This window comes from Corythoichthys intestinalis, chromosome 14, assembly GCF_030265065.1.
Source record: "Corythoichthys intestinalis isolate RoL2023-P3 chromosome 14, ASM3026506v1, whole genome shotgun sequence".
Lineage (NCBI taxonomy): Eukaryota > Metazoa > Chordata > Actinopteri > Syngnathiformes > Syngnathidae > Corythoichthys > Corythoichthys intestinalis.
Window position 1 is genome coordinate 50,470,663 of NC_080408.1, and position 21,326 is coordinate 50,491,988.

A 21,326-nucleotide genomic window follows, 5' to 3' on the forward strand; every position below is an offset into this window, starting at 1 on the left:
CCAGGATGCTGGTCCAGGTAGTAGAGAGCATGTACAGTGTATCACGAAAGTGAGTACACCCCTCGCATTTCTGCAGATAGTTAAGTATATCTCTTCATGGGACAACACTGACAAAATGTCATTTTCCCTCCAAAATGTCATGTGACTCGTTACAGGAGTGCTGTCAGCATTGCTGCAGAGATTGAAGAGGTAGGGGGTCAGCCTGTTAGTGCTCACACCATACGCAGTACTCTACATAAAATTGGTTTGCATGGCTGTCACCCCAGGAGGAAGCGTCTTCTGAAGATGGTACACAAGAAAGCCCGCAAACAGTTTGCTGAAGACATGTCAACAAAGCACATGGAATACTGGAACCATGTCCGATGGTCTGATGAGACGAAGATTAATTTGTTTGGGTCCCATGATCTCAAGCATGTGTTGGGGCGACACGGTGAGGAGTACAAAGATAAGTGTGTCATGCCTACAGTCAAGCATGGTGGTGGGAATGACCCCCCCACATCTTCAATCTCCTGTAACGAGTCACATGCCATTATGGAGGGAAAATGACAAGCAGTACTCAAATTGGACATTTAGGGATGTACGTAGTTCGCATGCGATGTACTCACTTTTGGTGCCAGGGGTTTGGATATTAATGGCTATGTTTTGAGTTATTTTGAGGGGAAAACAAATTAACTCTATTATATAAGCTGCGCACAGACTACTTTTCGTTGTGTCAAAGTGTCATCTTGTCCGTTTTGTCCCATGAAAAGATATACTTAAATATCTGCTGAAATGCAAGGCGTGTACTCACTTTTATGATACACTGTACACCCCCTCGTCCCTGTTGATGGTACTCGGGCCCCGCTTGAAGAAAAAAAACATCAGCGCTGGATCAGGGAGGCCATTGAGATCCGTAAGCAGGGCTTGAGGACTATCAACAGGGACGAGGGGGCATACATGCTCTCTACTACCTGGACCAGCATCCTGGAGGAGTGAATGGTCAGCAGAGGGCGTGATTCGCCTGTCAATCTGACTGGTGAGCAATGTTCCCTCTAAGCTGCGCACTGCTTGACCATACCCTGCGCGCAAGAAAATCTATGCAGCGCACAAAATAATATTAAACATAAACGTATTGTGGCGTCACTACTACTGTCAGTGCTGCATTAGTGTGTCAGCGAGACACTTCTATTGGTGTGTTCGATGCAGCCATGTGACGCTCCTATTGGTGTGTTTGATACGGCAATGCGACTCGGACAACTGTAATGTGTCAGCGCGACACTCCTATAGACCCCAATCACGTGACGTCACAACTCCGCCCTCCTGACCCGTGCCGCCATATTGTCCGTCAGCTCACCGTGTTTGCATATTACCGCTACGTACATTCCTCCTATTACTGCGTGTTTTTCTGCTTGTCTAAGGAATCACCGCCTAGTAAACGAACCCAAAAACCTTCCTGACAATCGTTAACATTGATTAATCAAAATAGTGAAGGAATGTGTGGTGGTTGGTTGCAGTAAAAGAGAAGATAAACGGTAATTTTAGTAGTTGCTGTGTGCCCATTGTTAAAAGGGCAAATCTCGATAGCAGCACGGTTTGTTTATCTCGGCCCATGATGCGTTTGTGTCGACAGCCGTTAGACAGCAGCGAAAACATCAATATGGTGCCAACACGATCGCAGACATCATCAGACGGAGACTACGAAGCTCGTCGCCACATTCGTGCAGCAAGAAGGTGAGCGCAACAACAAGTGTTGTGCTGAAAAATTGCTGCCCTGCGTGAAATGTCCCGTCAGTGGGAGCGCCCACACGGAAACGACTTTCTTGTACCTTGAATATGTATTATTTTACTCTGCTTGAACTAATAAATGTCATACCTGTGTAATTGTCATTGGGATATGGTTGTGAAAACCTGTAGACTAATACATTTCTGTTCAAAGATGGTTATGTGGCCCAGTCCATGATTTGTTACTAAAATACATTATAAATATTTTGTGTAATTTAATTATTTAAAACTGATCTTACAGTCGTAAATCCATTACTGTAATGTGTCCATGAAAACTTGTTTTCACATCAATAATGTTAGGGCCTCTGCCTCTCCCTCCTGAGACCGGGGTAAGCTCTGGCAGGTGTGCATGATTTCTCTAATTTACAGGTCAGACGGGTGGAGCGGCCTCAGGTGCAGGCCATCATCATTAGGCACCTTTATAAGCTAGTGGACGCCTCATGTCGTCGCCAGATCAACTTGTCTGTTTCCACTGTCAGTTGCTTCTCGCACTCATTTGATACCTTTCTCTGTGATTCTCGGCTCATGATTTTTTGCTCTCGTCCCAGGACCTGTCTCTGTGCGCCCCACGTCGGAACCTCAAGCCTGATATTCTTCCTGATCCTTGTCAGCTCCCTGCCTGCCTTTTTCCCTTGGATCTGGCAACAATAAAACATTTTTTATCACAGTCACTCGCGCCATTGTCTGCTCTGGGATCCCCTCCCATCGCGCATCCTAACAGTTTGATCTGGCCACAATGGATCCCGCAGACAACATCACCGGCTCACCAAAACCACCCGCTTCCCTCCGTGATCACCACCAAGCCATTGCCGCCCTCTTCAACAAGGTAACCGAAATTTCCCAAGCACTCACTTCCCTCAAGACGCAACTCAACCCACCACAGGCACAAACGGCCCCGTTACCCCAGGCTATGTAATAGACACAGCACGTCCGGCTAACCGTGAGCCTCACGTGCCCGCTAGTGACGAGATTTGTCGTTCACTTGAGCAAACGAATCCATTCCGGTTCGTTCAGTAAAAAGATTCGTTCAAACAAATCGTTCAACGAATCGTTCGCCCCCCTCATCTCCCTCCCCGCCCAAACGAATCGTTCGGTTACTGAACGGGTAGTGACATTGCCGAACGAATCACCAAAGACCGCTTCGCAGTATAACTGAACGGGAAGTGACATTGCTTGGTCCCTCCCTCTCTTCCACATTGACCACTCGTCGTAGTTTCAGAAATGAGTGACAGGCGATATCATTCTGCTTTCACAGACAGCCTCGTCTCCCTCCTGCTGCTGCAAAAGCGAGGGAGAACTTCCGCGTCGTCTGTCCTAGTTCTATGGGCTCAAAGTCATGGCTCGTGCTTGCATTTCGATTTAGGACACGGTTAAACATTTTCCTTTTGTGAGGGGAGTAGGGGGCGGGGGCGCACGGACTTTCTTTAGCAGGTTCTTGATCACACATACATATACAGCATGTTTGCTGTCACGAAAATAAAAATACATCGAAAGTTTAATTTCTGAATATGGAACGACCAACACATCATATTTACATCTCGCTCTGTTGTATTTTTGTTTTTTAGTATTAAGATGATCGTGTTGAATTTTTGCACTGGTATTAATAAATAAAATAATCCGGTCAGCTCCCCTGTCGTCCCCGCATCTCAGATCGTCAAATGCTGACGAGAAATAATTGTTTGCTCTTTACGATGTCGCCTTTCTACTCTCATTAGTCTGTTAAGAAAAATGTAGACATATTGCGACATCTCCCGTGTCCGCGTGCTTTGTTTTTGGGCGCTTGAGTAGCACATGATGGACGGATTGACATAATTTGTCAAACCAACCAACACCTGACACGAAGAAGAAAAAAAAAACACTCGGGAAAAAATTACATGTATATACAGTTTCATTGCAAATCAGTATTATGGTGATCATATTGTTTTTTTGCACTGGTATTAATAAATAAAATAATCCGGTCAGCTCCCCTGTCGTCCCCGCATCTCAGATCGTCAAATGCTGACGAGAAATAATTGTTAGCTCTTTACGATGTCGCCTTTCTACTCTCATTAGTCTGTTAAGAAAAATGTAGACATATTGCGACATCTCCCGTGTCTGCGTGTCAAACCAACCAACACCCGACACGCTGACACGAAAAAAAAAAAAATAAAACACTCGGGGAAAAATTGACATGTATATACAGTTTCATTGCAAATCAGTATTATGGTGATCATACTAAATATTTTTTTCTGTGCACATATGAGGTAAATATCGCTGCCATGAAGCCTCCATATAGTGACAGTTCTCTGCCCGCTTCACTGCCGTCACGCGACCGCAGCTCAGCTTTTGCTTGCCTCGTAGCTACCCGTGTTTTAAATTACTGTAAATTTGATAGTATGTCGTCATAGGCAGTCACGAGTTTGTTGAGAAAAGTACTACTCTAAACAATGCTCGCTAGATTTGTGTGGTGTTTTTGTCTGTTTGAGCAGCATTTGATAGGCTCCACGTTAACAAATATGTGACAAAGTCATTTCCTTTCATTTTCTGATTCATTCACCGCATAGTGACTGATTACTGGAAAATCAAGTTAGCAGCAAGCTAGGTCAGGAACCGGAGGACCGAGTCACTGAACGGGAAGTGACAAAACTCAGTCTTGCCCCCCTGCCTGCACGCTGGCTGCTTATTGGCCACACGTGGACGTGAGTGACAAACGCCCTGATTCTGTTTCCGGTCCCTCCCCTGCCCGCGATGAGGCTGGCGTCTGATTGGTCGTGTGCGATGTCAGAAGACGCTGCCGCTTGCTCAACGCCCTCCCACGCAGCGAACAAGCACCACCTTCATAGAACGAATCAGTGCAGATGATGATTAGTTCGGTCTCGTTCACCAAAACAATTCGTTCAAAAAGAACGAATCGTTCGCGACCGATACAACACTAGTGCCCGCACCAGCACCGTACGACGGCAACCTCGGTACTTGTCGCGCCTTTCTAGTACAATGTATGGTGTTTGAACAACAGCCATCCACATACCACGGGGAGAGAACGAAGATTGCCTACCTTATTGGTTGTTTGCGGGGCGCCGCGCTTGATTGGGCGTCCTCTGTGTGGCAGAGTGGTTCGTCCGTATGTGTCACGTACTCCCGTTTCACCAAGGAAATGAGGAAAATCTTCGATCATCCGGTCCATGGAAAAGAAGCAGCCAAGCGGCTCATGTCTGTTCGCCAGGGGACTCGTAGTGTCGCAGAATTCTCGGTGGAGTTCCGGACATTGGCGGCTGAAAGCCGCTTTAACGAGGAAGCACTGCAAGAAGTTTTCACCCGCGCTCTTAATGAGTCTCTTAAAGATGAATTGGCCACACGTGACGAACAATCTTCCCTGGACAGTCTCATAAATCTTGCTATCCTTATTGATAATCGTTTAAATGAACGCCAGAGACAGCGCAGTGAAAAGCTGCCCACACTGCCACGTCGGCCCGCTCCACTTCCTGCCCAGGCCACAGACGTTGCTTCCACGTTATCGCCCCCTGCTGTGGTGGTTGAGCAACTGCAAACAGGGCGTGCCAGGCTATCCCAGGACACGCAGGTATTACGCACGTCTTAGTATTTATTGTGGGAAAAGTGGACATTTTCTGCGCAGCTGTCCAGTGCGTCCAGACTTGCCAGTAGAAGGAATACTGCTAAGCCATATGTCACACTCTTCCTCACGCCGGCTCCAGCTTGCAGCTACCCTCTCCTCGAGGGGCCAGTCGCGCACAGTGACTGCCCTAATTGACTGCGGTTCAGATGAGAACTTCATCGACCATGAGCTAGTGAAACAACTACGGCTGGTGACACACCCGCTGCCCGTGCTGCTGCGGACCACAGCGCTTGATGGTAAACTCCTCTTCAGCGTTGATCAGAAAACAGAGTCCATCCAGCTCCTCCTGTCGGGCAACCACCAAGAGTTGAGTTCCTTCCTCGTTTTTGTGAGTCCCCGCACACCCTTGGTCCTAGGATTACCATGGCTCCGAAAACATATTCCCTCGTTAGATTGGACTAACCCCAAATTGACTGCCTGGAGTCCATTCTGCCATAATAATTGTCTCAAATTTGCTCTAGTGCCATCCTGTCCAGCCCAGAAGCCAGAAAAACCCGAACTGTCCACCGTTCCGGACTGTTACCACGACCTGTGGCAGGTATTTAGTAAGGATCAAGCCATGTCGCTCCCGCCTCACCGTCCTTACGACTGCGCCATCGACTTCCTTCCTGGAGCGGCTCTTCCCAAGGGTAGACTGTTCAAAATCTCACAACCAGAGAGGGAGGCGATGGAGAAGTACATCACTGAGTCACTGGCCACCGGCACCATTTGCCCCTCCTCCTCCCCTGTCGGCGCAGGTTTTTTTTTCGTGGGTAAAAAGGACGGCGGCCTGCGGCCCTGCATTGACTTCCAAGCCTTGAATGACATCGCTATTAAGAACAAGTACCCTCTTCCGCTCATCGACTCCGCATTCACCCCACTCCGTGGTGCTACCATTTTCACTAAGCTTGACCTGCGTAACGCTTATCATCTTGTCCGCATCCGGGAAGGTGATGAGTGGAAAACCGCATTCAACACACCCATGGGGCATTATGAATACCTAGTCATACCTTTTGGCCTCACCAACGCCCCTGCGGTTTTTCAGAACCTGGTTAACGATGTCCTCAGGGACTTCATCAACAGGTTTGTGGTGGTGTACCTCGATGACATTCTGGTGTTCTCGCGCAACCCCTCCGAACACAAAGATCACGTCCGTCAGGTACTCCAACGTCTCCTTGAGAACAAACTCTTCGTGAAAGCCGAAAAATGCGAGTTCCACGCCGAAGAGACCACATTTCTCGGTTACATAGTGGGAAAAGGCCAGTTGCGGATGGACCCGGCAAAAGTTAAAGCGGTCCTGGAATGGCTTCAACCCTCCGATAGAAAGCAACTCCAGCGCTTTCTTGGGTTTACCAACTACTACAGGAGGTTCATCCGTAATTACAGCAGGATTGCAGCCCCTCTCACAGCCCTCACCTCCACCATTACACAATTCCGTTGGTCTGACGCTGCTAACTCCACCTTCAGCGACCTCAAGGCCCGTTTTACTTCGGCACCCATACTGGCATCTCCTGACACGTCGCTTCAACTTATTGTTGAGGTCGACGCTTCAGAGATAGGCGTGGGGGCCGTGTTGTCACAACGGCGGCCCGTCGATGGGAAAGTGCACCCATGTGGTTTCTTCTCTCGCCGGCTTTCTCCTGCTGAGCGCAATTACAGTATTGGGGACTGACAGCTCTTGGCAGTTAAACTAGCCCTGGAAGAATGGCGCCACCATCGAGAGGGAACACCCCAGCCCTTCCTTGTGCTTACAGATCATAAAAACCTTGAATACCTCAAGTCTGCCTGGAAACAAAACCCCCCACAAGCTAGGTGGGCCATGTTTTTCTGCCGCTTCAATTTCACGCTGTCTTATATTCCAGGTTCAAAAAACACAAAGTCCGACGCCCTGTCCCGCCAGTTCCAGACGTGTGAGCCACGGGAGGAACCAGCGCCCATTCTCCCACGAACCTGCTTCCTTGCTTCGATGGAGTGGGAGATTGAAGGGAAGGTGAAAGAAGCCCATGGTGAGCACCCAGACCCCCGAGAGGGTCCTCAATCCAACCTCTTTGTTCCAGAGTCCGTCCGTTCCAAAGTGCTGGAGTGGGCTCACTCGTCCCACCTGTTTTGCCACCCCGGAATCAGAAGGACGCTGGCAGTGCTGCGTCAGCGGTTCTGGTGGCCTTCCATGTCAGAGGACACCAGATCATTCATCCTTGCCTGCCCAGTTTGCGCCCGTAGCAAGACATCCACAAAACCCAGCTCGGGACTCCTTCGCCCATTACCCATACCAAGCCGCCCTTGGTCCCATATCACCTTGGATTTCGTCACCGGCCTCCCTCCATCCAGAAGTAACAAAGTCATTCTTACCGTGGTTGACAGGTTCTCCAAGGCAGCTCATTTCATCCCCCTCAAGAAGCTCCCTTCGGCTCAGGAAACGGCAGATTTGCTCACCCAGCACGTGCTCCGCCTACATGGTATCCCAGTGGACATTGTCTCTGACCGATGACCACAGTTCACATCACAGGTCTGGAGGGCCTTCTGCACAGCCCTAGGTATCAGTGTAAGCCTGTCTTCAGGGCACCACCCGCAAACTAATGGCCAATGCGAGCGCACCAACCAGCAGCTCGAAGCAGCCCTCCGCTTTACCACACAGGCCCGTCCGAACACCTGGAGTGACCAACTTCCTTGGATTGAGTATGCACACAACACCCTGCCAAACGCCTCCTCCGGCATGTCCCCGTTCCTTTGCTCCTTGGGCTACCAACCCCCGTTGTTTCCCACGCAGGAACAGGACATTGCGGTTCCATCGGTCCAGACGCATATCGATCGTTGCTCCAGAGTCTGGAAGCAGGCGTGCTCAGCACTCCTACATGCCTCAGATAAGTCACGTGCTCAGTCGGACCGCCGCCGCACACCTGCGCCGTCCTATGCTGTTGGCCAGAAGGTGTGGCTCTCGTCCAAGACCTTGCCTCTGAAGACCAGATCAGCGAAGCAGTCCCCCCGCTTCGTCGGTCCCTACGAGATCGACAAAGTTGTGAATCCTGCTGCCGTGCGCCTCAAGCTCCCTGCCCATTTCTGTGTGCATCCCGCCTTCCATGTCTCCCAAGTGAAGCCTGTCTCCTCGAGTCCCTTGTCCCCTCCTGTTCAGCCTCCGCCGCCACCTTTGTTGATTGACGGGCAGTCGGCTTACATGGTGGAGCGGCTCCTGGACGTCCGCCGCAGGGGCCGTGGGCTCCAGTACCTGGTGGACTGGGAGGGTTATGGCCCGGAGGAGCGGTCCTGGATCCCGGCCCGATGGGTGTTGTCGCGTTCGCTCATCCGGGACTTCCAATGTGCCCATCCTGGGCGTCTCCGTCGTGCGCCAGGTGGCGCCCGTGCCCCTCCCTCCTGAGACCGGGGTCAGCTCTGGCAGGTGTGCATGATTTCTCTAATTCACAGGTCAGACGGGTGGAGCAGCCTCAGGTGCAGGCCATCATCATCAGGCACCTTTATAAGCTAGTGGACGCCTCACGTCGTCGCCAGATCAACTTGTCTGTTTCCACCGTCAGTTGCTTCTCGCACTCATTTGATACCTTTCTCTGTGATTCTCGGCTCGTGATTTTTTGCTCTCGTCCCAGGACCTGTCTCTGCGCGCCCGACGTCGGAACCTCAAGCCTGATATTCTTCCTGATCCTTGTCAGCTCCCTGCCTGCCTTTTTCCCTTGGATCTGGCAACAATAAAACATTTTTTATCACAGTCACTCGCGCCATTGTCTGCTCTGGGATCCCCTCCCATCGCGCATCCTAACAAATAAAGCGTTATAAATAAGTGTTCCTGGCAGGAGGAACATTTCACGCGGGGCAGCTATTTTTCGGCATACACCGGGCCGTTGTCGATCAAATGTCATTTTACAATAGTGACAACGGTGACGCTCAGCTGACCAAATGTCGGTTTATATTCGGGCCGGTGCCGATTTTGGGTACCCGACTCCTCATCGTGACATAAACTGGAGTATGATAGGAAATTTTGTGGTCCCAGGACGAGCTCTGACGCACGGGACGGGACCGGACAGGAGGAAACATCAACAATATGGATTTGGCGACTGGATCGACCGAAGCTTTTCCAAATAACGGCTTTTATGCAACTCGTCCAATTAGTCTGAAAGCACCGGGGCTTCCATAATTTGCAAGTGAATCCACCTTTACAAACAACGATCATTGACAATACGACACACAATGACGGACAATATGGCGGCACAATACAGCGATCACGTGATTGTGTGACGTTGGTGATTGGGGTCTATAGGTGCTTTCTATACGGCAACGCGACGCTCCCATTGGTGGTGAAAAGAGAGCTAGACTCCTGTGCTAATTTACTGAAGCAACATTCCACTGCCAGTCTTTGCAAGTGCTACAGTATTAACTAATATCTAATTATAGAACTGATATAATCTAGTTAATTAGACCAATCGATCACCTTAGAAAATAAAAGGATGACCGTAAGAGCTTTGCTCTTCCAGAGGGCCAGATAGGCTAGATCAACTCTCACAGTTTGCCGTCACTCCTTTTGTCCTGCCTTCAAGTTGCAAACATTGCAAAACACATGGAACAGGAAATACACTAAAATAAAGGCGCAACAGAAAGTTATGGTGAATTACAAAATAAAATACGCAGGAGACAGAAATTAGGCTTTGGTTATTTACACTCCCACCAAAATTATGAATACTAGTAACAAAAAAACAAACAAACAAATGAATTGTTTTCAACAATGAAATAACCACAATTCAGTAAGCTTTTGAACAAGACTTAGCTTTTGTGCCGGACGTTCTACAACAGAAGGCTTACTAGTGCGTTGCCCTTTGTAATTCAGACTTTTCTCACCAAAGGGTATTTTCAAGTCCATCCTTGCCGTTGAAATGTTTTTAATGTTTTTAGATTTTATTGGTTTTATTGTTTTATTTGCTGTCTGACTTTTATTGTGATGCGCCGTTTTTGCTTCATTAATTTAATTTATTTATTTATTCATTTATTTATTCTTGAACTTCTGACAAACAAGCTTACTGTAAGATTATTTATACTAGTCCAGAAAGTATTATACTTTTCTATTATACTTTTTGCTCAAAATAAGTCTTAAGAAAAATAGCTAGCTGAAAATAAGCTTATTTCAGTATATCTAAGTGAGTAAAATTTGGCTGATAATTTCATGTAGTTCTAGTAGATTTACACTGAAAAAAATGTAACTAGTTTTAAGAAGGTGTGTTTTTGCAGTGTAGCTTCTCAAACATTGAGAATAGGAATCTTGATTGTCCTTTTTGTCTGAACAGTTTTAATGTGTGAGTTTGTAATACTGTTCTCCCATTGTGGTTTTTCATTGTTTTATTTATTCACTCATCATTGCCACAACTGGACCTTACCCAGCCCAACGCAGGATTCTTCCTATGGTTAAAGCAGGACTCTCACATATAACATAGTACACATCTCATGAACAACGGGATTTTTGTCTTTTTCTTTTTATGTAGGCCAAATCAATTATATTAAAAGTAAACTAATGAAAATTGCCTCTGTAGTTTCATTCTTTTAATAACCTATGTAACTTGCTATGAACCAGGCTTTTGAACAGGCGTGATATTGATGTGTGGCCCAAGGGTACACATCTGATGTTGTTCACCATGTTCCGCAGTGTGCTCAGGGAGCTTGTGTGTCTGCTCAGTCACATGAAAAATTAGAGGGAACATTGCAAGTGAGTCACGCGTTCATCCATCAGATGATAAAGACGCGTCACACCAACACCAGTGACCCTCTGACAAAGGCGGAAGTGTTCGTGAAACATGTCAGGTAATTAAACCACCTGCTTTTGTCTGGGATAAAAGAAAAAATTGACTAATCTATAAGTGTAGGCAAAATGAACTCAATACAACTATATGAACTGTTATTATACTGTACAATAGCCCAGTGGTCCCCAACCTCTTTTGCACCACGGACAGCTGTGATAATAGCCTTTTTTTTTACACGGACCGGAAATGTGTGGCAGACAGAAAATGACAATAAATATAAAATAACACAACTGGGCTAAAAACGAACATTAAGTGCAGGGAAAATGTAACTCAACATACACTGAATCAACCTTTTATAACAGCAGCCTCACCTAAAACTTGATGATAAATGTCCTTGGTCGCAAGCATAATGAGTTCTTCTTTCTTGGCTTTAGCAATACGGTTCGCCATGAGGGATAATGTTCTCAGTGCATTCGCTTTTGTTGCCTCGTTTACTAGCTTTTAGCCACAAGTTATGCAGAATGGACTTGGTTGTAGGCGCCTCTTATGGCTCAGCAGGTGGCCTTTTCCCCATTAAAAAGCTGTCCAAAGACGTCGCCACACATAGTAGCTAACATTCCTGTTTACATTGACTGACGCAGAGCTGCAAACACCTCAGTCATGGAGGCCGACCAGTAGAGGGTGACATACCAAATCTCTATTCAGATTAGTCAAGAGGCACAGGTCAGATTGCGGTCATTAACAAATTATTTATTATTTCTCTGCGGCTCGACAACAAATGCACCACAGATCTCTGCTGATTTGCTGAGCCTATAGCACGATGACACAAAAATCATCAAATTTAGACCACAACACTATGACCCATTACCTATACAAAGAGCATGAGTCACCTCTCGTAGTGAAAAAAACATTGTTACCTCTGTACGCTCTTTTGTACTTGGCAGGAGAACCCCCTTCCCCTCTATACTCATTCAGGGTTTTATTTTCCCATCACTTGCAGTTTTTATTGGATATTTTTCCGTCATACCTTTGTCAAAATAAAAAATTATTATACACTTTGATTCTAATGTTATATATCTCAGTGGTCCCCAACCAGCGGGCCAGGGAGTGGTACCGGTCCGTGGCGCATATCCTGTCGGGCCGCACAGAAATGATAAAAGAATTTATATCAACGGCATTCTGGCCTGTGCCTCTTGACACACCAATCTGCCTACCTACTCTACTGACGAATTCGAGTAGAGGTATGTGGACATTGCTCTCTGGTGGCAGCCGCCATTACTGGGGTGTTTAAACACCTCAGTAGCAGCCCAGCATCAGTCAAAGTAACGCTAGGTGCTGCTGGCTGTGTGCTGCGGGCGGCACACCTCAGCAATGGCAGATTGGGTTCTTCTGTTTTTTTTTTTTGCTCGGAATTGTCAATAGCTATATTAATAAAACTGGAAAGGATGTCACAGAAATCAATTGAAACATTTTTTTATATCTATGTGCGCTTGTCCTCGATTATTATGTTGACGTATCAGATTTGTTCACGCAAATAATAAGCCCACAAGCTAGCAAAGATAACTGAAAAACAGTCTTTGGACAACTTTTTACGGTGAAAGTACTACCTGACGAGTCAGAAGAGGAACCTACGCAAAGTCCATTCTGCATAATATGTGACCAAAAGTTAGCAAACGAGGCAATAAACCTTCAAAGCTGCTTCGGCACATAGAGACTAAGCACCTTTGAATAATAGATAAGCCTTTGGAATTTTTGAAACAAAAGCGTGAGCACGAAGGACAGAAACAATTTGCGAGGGCCACCATATCCACATAAGTGAATGCACTGAGAGCATCATACATCATGGCGAACCGTGATGCTGAAGCCAAGAAACCTTTCACGATTGGAGAAGAACTTATTATGCTTGTGAACAAGTTTATTTGCCATCAAGTTTTAGAAGAGGCTGCTGTTATAAAAGGTTGATTCAGTGTCTGGTGAGTTTACATTTTCTCTGCACTTAACGTTCTTTATAAGCCCTTTGGTGTTATATCATATTTACTGTATTTTTCTGCCACACATTTCCAGTCCGTGAAAAAAGGCCCACTTCACACCAGTCCCTGGTGCAAAAAAAGGTTGGGGACCACTGATATAACTGATTGTGATTTGCACACAACCAAGCATATGTCATTAACTTGACATTGAACTAGATATGCTTTATTCCTTTAGTCCCCTTGAAAGGACACAAGGGGAAAGTCTTTTGAATGCTGATGAGTTTATTATTTACACAGTATTTAATTTCTCAATGTAATTATATTACAGTTTGTGCTAGCCAAAATTGAATCATCCTTCTGTCTATTTCAGCAGGGGGAGGGATCTTATCCTGGCTGACTCCTGGCTAAAAGTGGACTGCACGTTGGACTGGTCAACAGGCAGTCGCAGCGCTCATATAGAAACAAATAACAATTCATTCAGACTGTAACACTATCATTGAGTGGGTACTGAACCCACACGCTTCACCAAATATACTCCATCAGTGACAAACTAATTCATTAAAAAGTTCTGAACATAGAATGTTTGGATTTTCTCTCCAACTTGAAAAGAAGTAAAGATTTTCCATCAAGCTTTAGCTCTTGGGCCGCATGGAGTCTCATATATAGTGTACAGTGCTGGCCAAAGGTATTGCCACTCCTGCAATTCTGTCAGATAATGTTAAATTTCTCCCAGAAAATGATTGCAATTACAAATGCTTTGGTGGAGATATCTTCATTTATGTAGCTTGCAATGAAAAAACACAAAAGAGAGAGAGAGAGAGAAAAAAAAAAGAATCATTATCATTTTACACAAAACTCCCAAAATGGGCCGGACAAAAGTATTGGCACCCTTTGAAAAATCATGTGATGCTTCTCTAATTTGTGTAATTAACAGCACCTGTTACTTACCTGTGGCACTTAACAGGTGGTGGCAATAACTAAATCACATTGCAGCCAGTTAAAATGGATTAAAGTTGACTCAACCTCTGCCCAGTGTCCTTGTGTGTACCACATTGAGCACGGAGAAAAGAAAGAAGACCAAAGAACTGGGACTTAAGAAGCAAAATTGTGAGAAAGCATAGACTAGGGAGTGACAATTTAAACACGATGAATGGGACACAGGTGGGAACAATAGGTAATCACAATCAGAGACAGGTGTGGCAGCAGGAAGGGTGAGTGGTGGAAACAGGAGGGTGAGGCTTCAAAATGAAACAGAAGAGACACGACAATAAAGCTAGACAGGACAACCCTTACCCACTTTATCATTATATCACTTTTGAATGGATGTAAAGGATCCCAGCAGGACATAAATTAAGTTTTAACATAATTTGCTGCACCACACTTAATTACATCTGTCATATGCATTCATTAATGCCCATGATAATGTCATATCATAATTTTGACGGTCATATGGAAGTCTTATGACACCATGTCAAATAAAGTGTTAACTAAGCTTTTAACCTGTTAACCTATTAACTGTCATGTCTCGGAAGTCTTGTTAATGTTCTGTGTTGGTTCATATAAGACTCTTTTATTTTGGTAGTGGCGTTCCTCCTTGCTTCAACTTTACTTCCTGCTCTTGCCAATCAGGGTGATCGTGTCCACCTGTGACCCTATGTATAAACAATCAGCGTCTAACCTTGCCCTGTGTCGGTTTATCTGGTATCCTGCCATGTCCTAAGCCACATCCTTGTGTAAGCCTTTTAGACCGGGATTTATGTTTTGAACCAATGCCTTTTGTTTTTTGTGGAGTTTACTCAGTTGATTGGTGTCCAGCTATTATTTTTTTGTTATCTTTTTTTTAACCTTAAGAACTGGAAAATAAACACTTTTGTTTGAACAGTGGCCTGTACTACGAATGGAGTTCTACCTCCCCAGAAGTAATCCTGTTTACCAGCAGGTAATCGGAGTTGACAAAAGCTGGTTATCTAGTTTGTGGTCAATCGGTGCTACGACGCTAATTATGAGGTTGATTAGTCGAACCTTTGTCAACCCAATCAGAGTTACTGCGCGTTCACATAAAAGGGGGTGGAGACCACAGTCAAACACTACTTGGAACGATGGCACGGGCACCTTACTTCACGGAGGAGGAATGCGTGATAATCATGTGGAGTTATGAGGAAATTTAAACAAATTTAACAAATTACAGGCCGTAAATATGCCAGTTTATTTATGTCCACGAAAAGAAATAAAGCCTGCTGTCAGCACAATAAAATAATATTTGATACGTTTACTGTAAGAAATTATTTATTGTATGTGCATCACCACATGAAGCAAGATGATTGTACGTTTGGTCCCATTCACTGTATGAATATGTATGTCCTTTGGACATCTTCAGAGTAGAGGTTACATCGGGCCTAAAAAAATCAAGCTCAAGCCCGATCAATTAACTTGATTTGCAGGCCCGAGCCCGAACCAACGTGGTTGCGTTTTGTGTGATCACAATTTTGACGACGCCTGTTCATAATGATAATGAATTAAAGCCCATCTTTTGTAACGAATTCTCTAGAGCTGTCCTGACTAGTCGACGTCATCGATGACGTAAATGCGTCGACGGGCAAAACTTACTGTCGACGGGTGATGACGGGTTAAAAGAAAAAAAATCACATAGGGATAAAGTTTAGAATTGAGGGCGCTTGTGATGTAAGCGGTTGTTACTGGCAATTCCTAAGGGGGCCGCTGTTATTTCAATGTGACCGGCATTGTCAGATTAAGCAAAGAGGAAGAAAGTGGGCGAGCGAGAGAGAGGGAGCGAGATCGATGAGTTGGGAAAGTGCGCGGGTAGCGCGGAGTTGTCATCCCCCACGTTTTTGTTTTGGTCAATAAAAGTATCCATAAAGAGCCATCCGATGCCTCTCGGTGTTTTTATGCACGCCGCCGCCTTCCTGAGGAGGAAATCGGACAAACCGACGACAACGAGCCAAGTGAATCACAGGTTCCCTCACTGCGGCGAGGAGTTGAAAACACTGCCAATTACCAAAAAGGGTAGAATTGGTAACACACGAAAGCTGCATAAAGCCAAAAAAGCGGACCAGAATGGCCAGAGCCTGGAATTATTTCAAGGAAAATATGGAGGGTGCCACTGTGTGTACTCTTTGCTAAGCTGAGCTCGCATACCACGGTGACACGTCGGCTATGAACGAACACTTGAAACGCCGTCATCCAAGTGTAATTTTCGAAGACAACAAACAACAAGCTAGCGGATTGTAAGTCCATACAACTTTCTCATGATTTTTCTTTAATGGAAGTTGCCTTTATGTGCGTCGTATCAACGTGCATTTTTATTTAATAAAATAATTAGGGCTGTCAAAATTATCGCGTTAACGGGCGTTAATTAATTTTTTAAATTAATCACGTTAAAATATTTGACGCAATTAACGCACTAGGCCCGCTCACACAGATTTAAATGTCAGTACAGTGAAAGGCCAACTTGTTAATTGTGTTTTATGGAGTTTTTCCGCCCTCTGCTGGCGCTTGGGTGTGACTTGCATATATTATCTGGCGTAATGTCGCCCTCGGCTGGCGATTCAGTGCAGCTGATTATTTGGGTTTCGGCGCGTTTTTCTGACGTGAACTCACACTAATAGTGCTATTCAGACCAGCTAACGTCCGCATCCAGTATTCAGTGGCAGTTCTCATAGCCCCATCACACTGTTTGTGTCTAATACATGCATCGCTTGTGAGTTATATTCCTCCTTTGTTTATATTCATGAGCATTAGATAGTTATTGATGATGTGTATTTGAATTTGTTCACATATATGGTGAAATGCAGTTACATTGTTAGATGCTTGTGAGCTAATTGGCTAGTGCTACTGCTCAAATGGACACGTGTGTGTACATTTTATGTTATTTTGTGATTTATGCAAGTTATTGACACATTGCCTTGTTATTTTCAGTTTTACAAAAATACAAGAAACGTGCTCCTGTCAAAAAGAGATGACTTCAGTAAAGCCCATGCAACTTTGCCACCACCGTCTGATTTCTTTTTGGAACTTATGTTCGCTGTCTGTCAATTTGTGTACTCACACACATTGAGGACAGAATAGGGCTACTAGTTTTTTTTTGATTGAACATTTTACAAATGTTATTAAAACGAAAACATTAAGAGGCGTTTTAATATAACATTTCTATAACTTGTACTAATATTCATCTTTTAAGAACTACAAGTCTTTCTATTCATAGATCACTTTAACAGAATGTTAATAATGTTAATGCCATCTTGTTGATTTATTGTTATAATAAACAAATACAGTCCTTATGTAGCGTATGTTGAATGTATATATCCATCTTGTCTTATCTTTCCATTCCAACAATAATTTACAGAAAAATATGGCATATTTTATAGATGGTTTGAATTGCGATTAATTACGATTAATTAATTTTTAAGCTGTAATTAACTCGATTAAAAATTTTAATCGTTTGACAGCCCTAAAAATAATTAATATATATATTATATAAGTATACATATTTTTTTAATTATTACATTTATTTGGATCATGGAAGCTCCCACTTGGGGAAAATATATACATATATCCTGTATATACATAATATAATAAAAATATATACAGTGATACCTCAGCTCACGAACGCTGAAGCTCAAGAACTTTTCGCCTCAAGAACATTAAATTCGCGAGCATATAGTCTCTGCTGACGAACTAGTTTTCGGCGGACGAACCAAACCACGCGGTCGAACAGCGCCACGAGAAGCTGACGCACGCTCACGGCGTCCCAGTTCGTCCCCTCCCTTTCGTTGAGTGCGGACGTGGTTTGTGTTTGATAGACATTTTGGACCATATTGAGTGTACTTTTGCTATTATGGGACCGAAAAAGACACCACCACAGACTAGTGGTAAGCCTAAGAAGACATTAAAGAAAATAAGGTATATTTTTGTGTAGTTTTAAGGCTTATTTAGTAGAAAATTATGTTTTATGGGGACCTGGGAACGGATTATTCTCATTTTAATGGGTTCTTATGGGAAATAAATGTTCAGAAGACGAACTTTTCGCCTTACACACACTTTCTGGGAACCAATTATGTTCGTGAGCTGAGGTATCACTGTATATGGAAACAGGACTGGCCTGCTTACTGTAATCCATGAATGCACTAATGTTAGTTACTTTATATTATAAAGTATTATTGTGTATATACATATAGTAGTATACTATAAAATTAATACTATACAGTATATTTAATTTTTGTTACTGTAAGTATGTGTGCCTTTCATTCAAAATAATTGTGGTAATATTTCAGTGTGCCCTCTACTTTATCTATTTTCAAGTTAAAACAAACAAAAGTTGAACCGTTTTTCCCCTCCCCCAAAAATGCGAAATGCACACCAGAAAAAGCATCCGAACTCACACAAACTATTCTGAAAATGGTTGTCTGGGACATTGCAATTCATTTTAACATTTAGAACAATATAGACAATGATATACCACAAAAAGAGTAAGAATTGTTTTGACTCCTGTTAAAAAGGTGAAGTCACAGTGTTTCCGTTTACATTTTTATTTTTTGCACTAGTTAATGACAGCAGCATTTGACCTAATTTTTTTGTGATGTATTATTGATATTTATGTTGTTTATACGTAAATAAAGAATTTAGGGGTTCCAAAATGTTTTTGTGAATTAATAAGCTTCAACAAAAATTTCATTATTAAAGTAGTAAAAAAAAAGAAAAAAGAAAAAATTAGATTAGTCGACTAATCATAAAAATAGTCGGCTGACTAATCGGGAGGAAATTAGTCATTTGGGACAGCCCTAGAATTCTCAAAGTTAAACAAGACTAAGATGCATATTCAATAAACATTTATATAGTTTATATTTGTGTGTCTGTTGTATTAGTGGATTTGACATTTATCTTAATTTCTTCGAGATGGCAGAAAAAAGCGCATGTTTTCTCAATGTTTAAATAGTCTTACTCAGATATTCAGCATCACCGATGGGATACATATATTGTCCGCTGGCGAAAGAGCGCAAGAACAGGCACACAATCTGCACGGTTGTGAGGGCCTGACTTCAGCAGGTGACATTAGTGATGTCCGCCTCGATCAGCTGGCACAGGTAACGAATTTCCTCTGCTGAAAATCTATATCTTTAATGGAGAACCTCGTCCGGGTACGCCAGCGGATTCTGGCGGTCTCTAAAAATTTGTGCCCTCCGAATAGAGCCCCTCACAATCCGCACCAATGTCGTACGGGTCGTCCAGGTACGCTGTCATTGTCAAGAGGACACGTCCGCAGAGGAGTGCTGTTTAAATAAAGCGTGGTTAATTGAAATCCTGGGGTTAAGCAAGATCTAACTCTGAGACGACCAGGTTTGACGTGCGGTGTGTGTTGCTATGGCAAAACTCCCCGGTTCCAACCTTTTGTAGTCCCGGTTAGCTGGGAAGATAGGCTGCACGTGATGAAGTTACTCTCGAAGTTACCCTGCTAAGCCAGAAAACCGGCTTCGAAGTACAGGCCACTGAACTGTCGAGCATTTAGGTCCTTTTGTGCATTATCTCAATAAATCAACAAGTAAGCCGCACTGGACTATAAAGTATAAACATGTATTGGCATTCTGAAGGGTGTCATTGGCACCCCATCGAGACAGTATACTGCAAAAAATGGCACGTCTAAAACTAGTAAAAAATTAAAATTTAATATAAAATTAAGATTTGCTTATAACAAGTGAGAAAATCCTGCCAATGGAACAAGCAATTTGTCTTGCTAAGAATTCTTAAAATAAGACATCCATTCAGGATGAACTAGTAAAATATGATTAGTTTCTAGATCTCATTCATGGAACAAGCAATTTTCGTCTTGGTAAGAATTCTTAAAATAAGACATCCTTTCAGGATGAATAAGATCTTGAAACTAGTTATATTTTACTAGTTCATCAAAAATTGCTTGTTCCATTGGCAAAATGTTCTTGTTATATGCAAATCTTATCTCATTTCACGTAATTTTTTTTTACTTGTTTTAGAAGTGGCATTTTTTTCCAGCGTTATTGTTATGACGGCAAGCCGTTAATGTGGATCCAAAAACACAGACCAGGAGATCAATAGAGCAAATGTTTGTGTTTAATTAGTACAACAAAGGGAACACGCTAGGAAACGCGAATATAACAAGTACAACTTAGGGAGCACGCTAGAAAACGCGAATGTAACAAGTACAACTTAGGGAGCACGCTAGAAAACGCGAATATAACAAAATATAACTAAGAGAGCACCCAAGATGGCGTGAATATAACCGAGTACAAAATCCTAACTACAAAATCCAGAAGAGCACAAAAGTAAATAAGATCAAACCAGAACACGACCGAAGAACGTCGGAAGGCACCGAGGATGACGATGAGCACACAGCGGTAAGCAAGGTAGGAACAAGCATATGCAATAGTCCGACACTCGCAGATGGTGACAGGAGTCCTTAAATAATGAGCGCTCCTAATGCGCCACAGGTGTGCGGCCACGGCCCCGCCCATCCAGCTGAATCAGATGCTGGAAAGAAAAAACAACTGAGAAGGCATACAGATATGACAGTTATATGGCAGAAGAGGAACATGTAATGCAGGGCATGTGGTGTTTGGATCCCAAAGATTCGAAAGAAGGATGCAATTAAAGTCAGTTCCGCCCAATGTCCTTACCTAATGTCAAGGATAAGGTCTTTGGTGTTACTGCACAGAGGTTGGTCCAGTATCTGCAAATAAGCATCTGCACAGTCGTGATGTGAAAATCAAGCTTTTCCAGGTGACTAAAAAATGCCAGTATAAGCTGGCACAAGATCTAATAAGCATGGCTGGAGGAAAGTGATCTTCTTGGACCTTGCAACGCCCTTGGCTCTTTGCCCCGTGAGCTACACTGGACTACTTTCCACTTGTATGATATCCCCTCACAACCTAGGTTGAATCCTACTTTCTGGACCTGCGGTTGTGCTTTTAAGCTCCAGAGTTTGCCACCTTATAACAGTGCCTAAAAGTAGGCATCATGAGCAGATGAATCATCTCTCAAAAACATCAAAGAGGGCTGTACAGACGACACAGAAGAAATCTAAATATCTGGTAGTTGGGGGAAATGCACCCCTATCTGTTGTAAATGAAGACAATGGAGGAGGAAATGCCTGGTCTCAGACATGCTGACATTGTAGGCCATATGAACCAAGGAAGAGGAGACCTAGGTGTAACCCACGTTACTATGATAGAGAACACTGAACATGATTCATATGGAAATTTAGTGAGCCAGGAATTATAA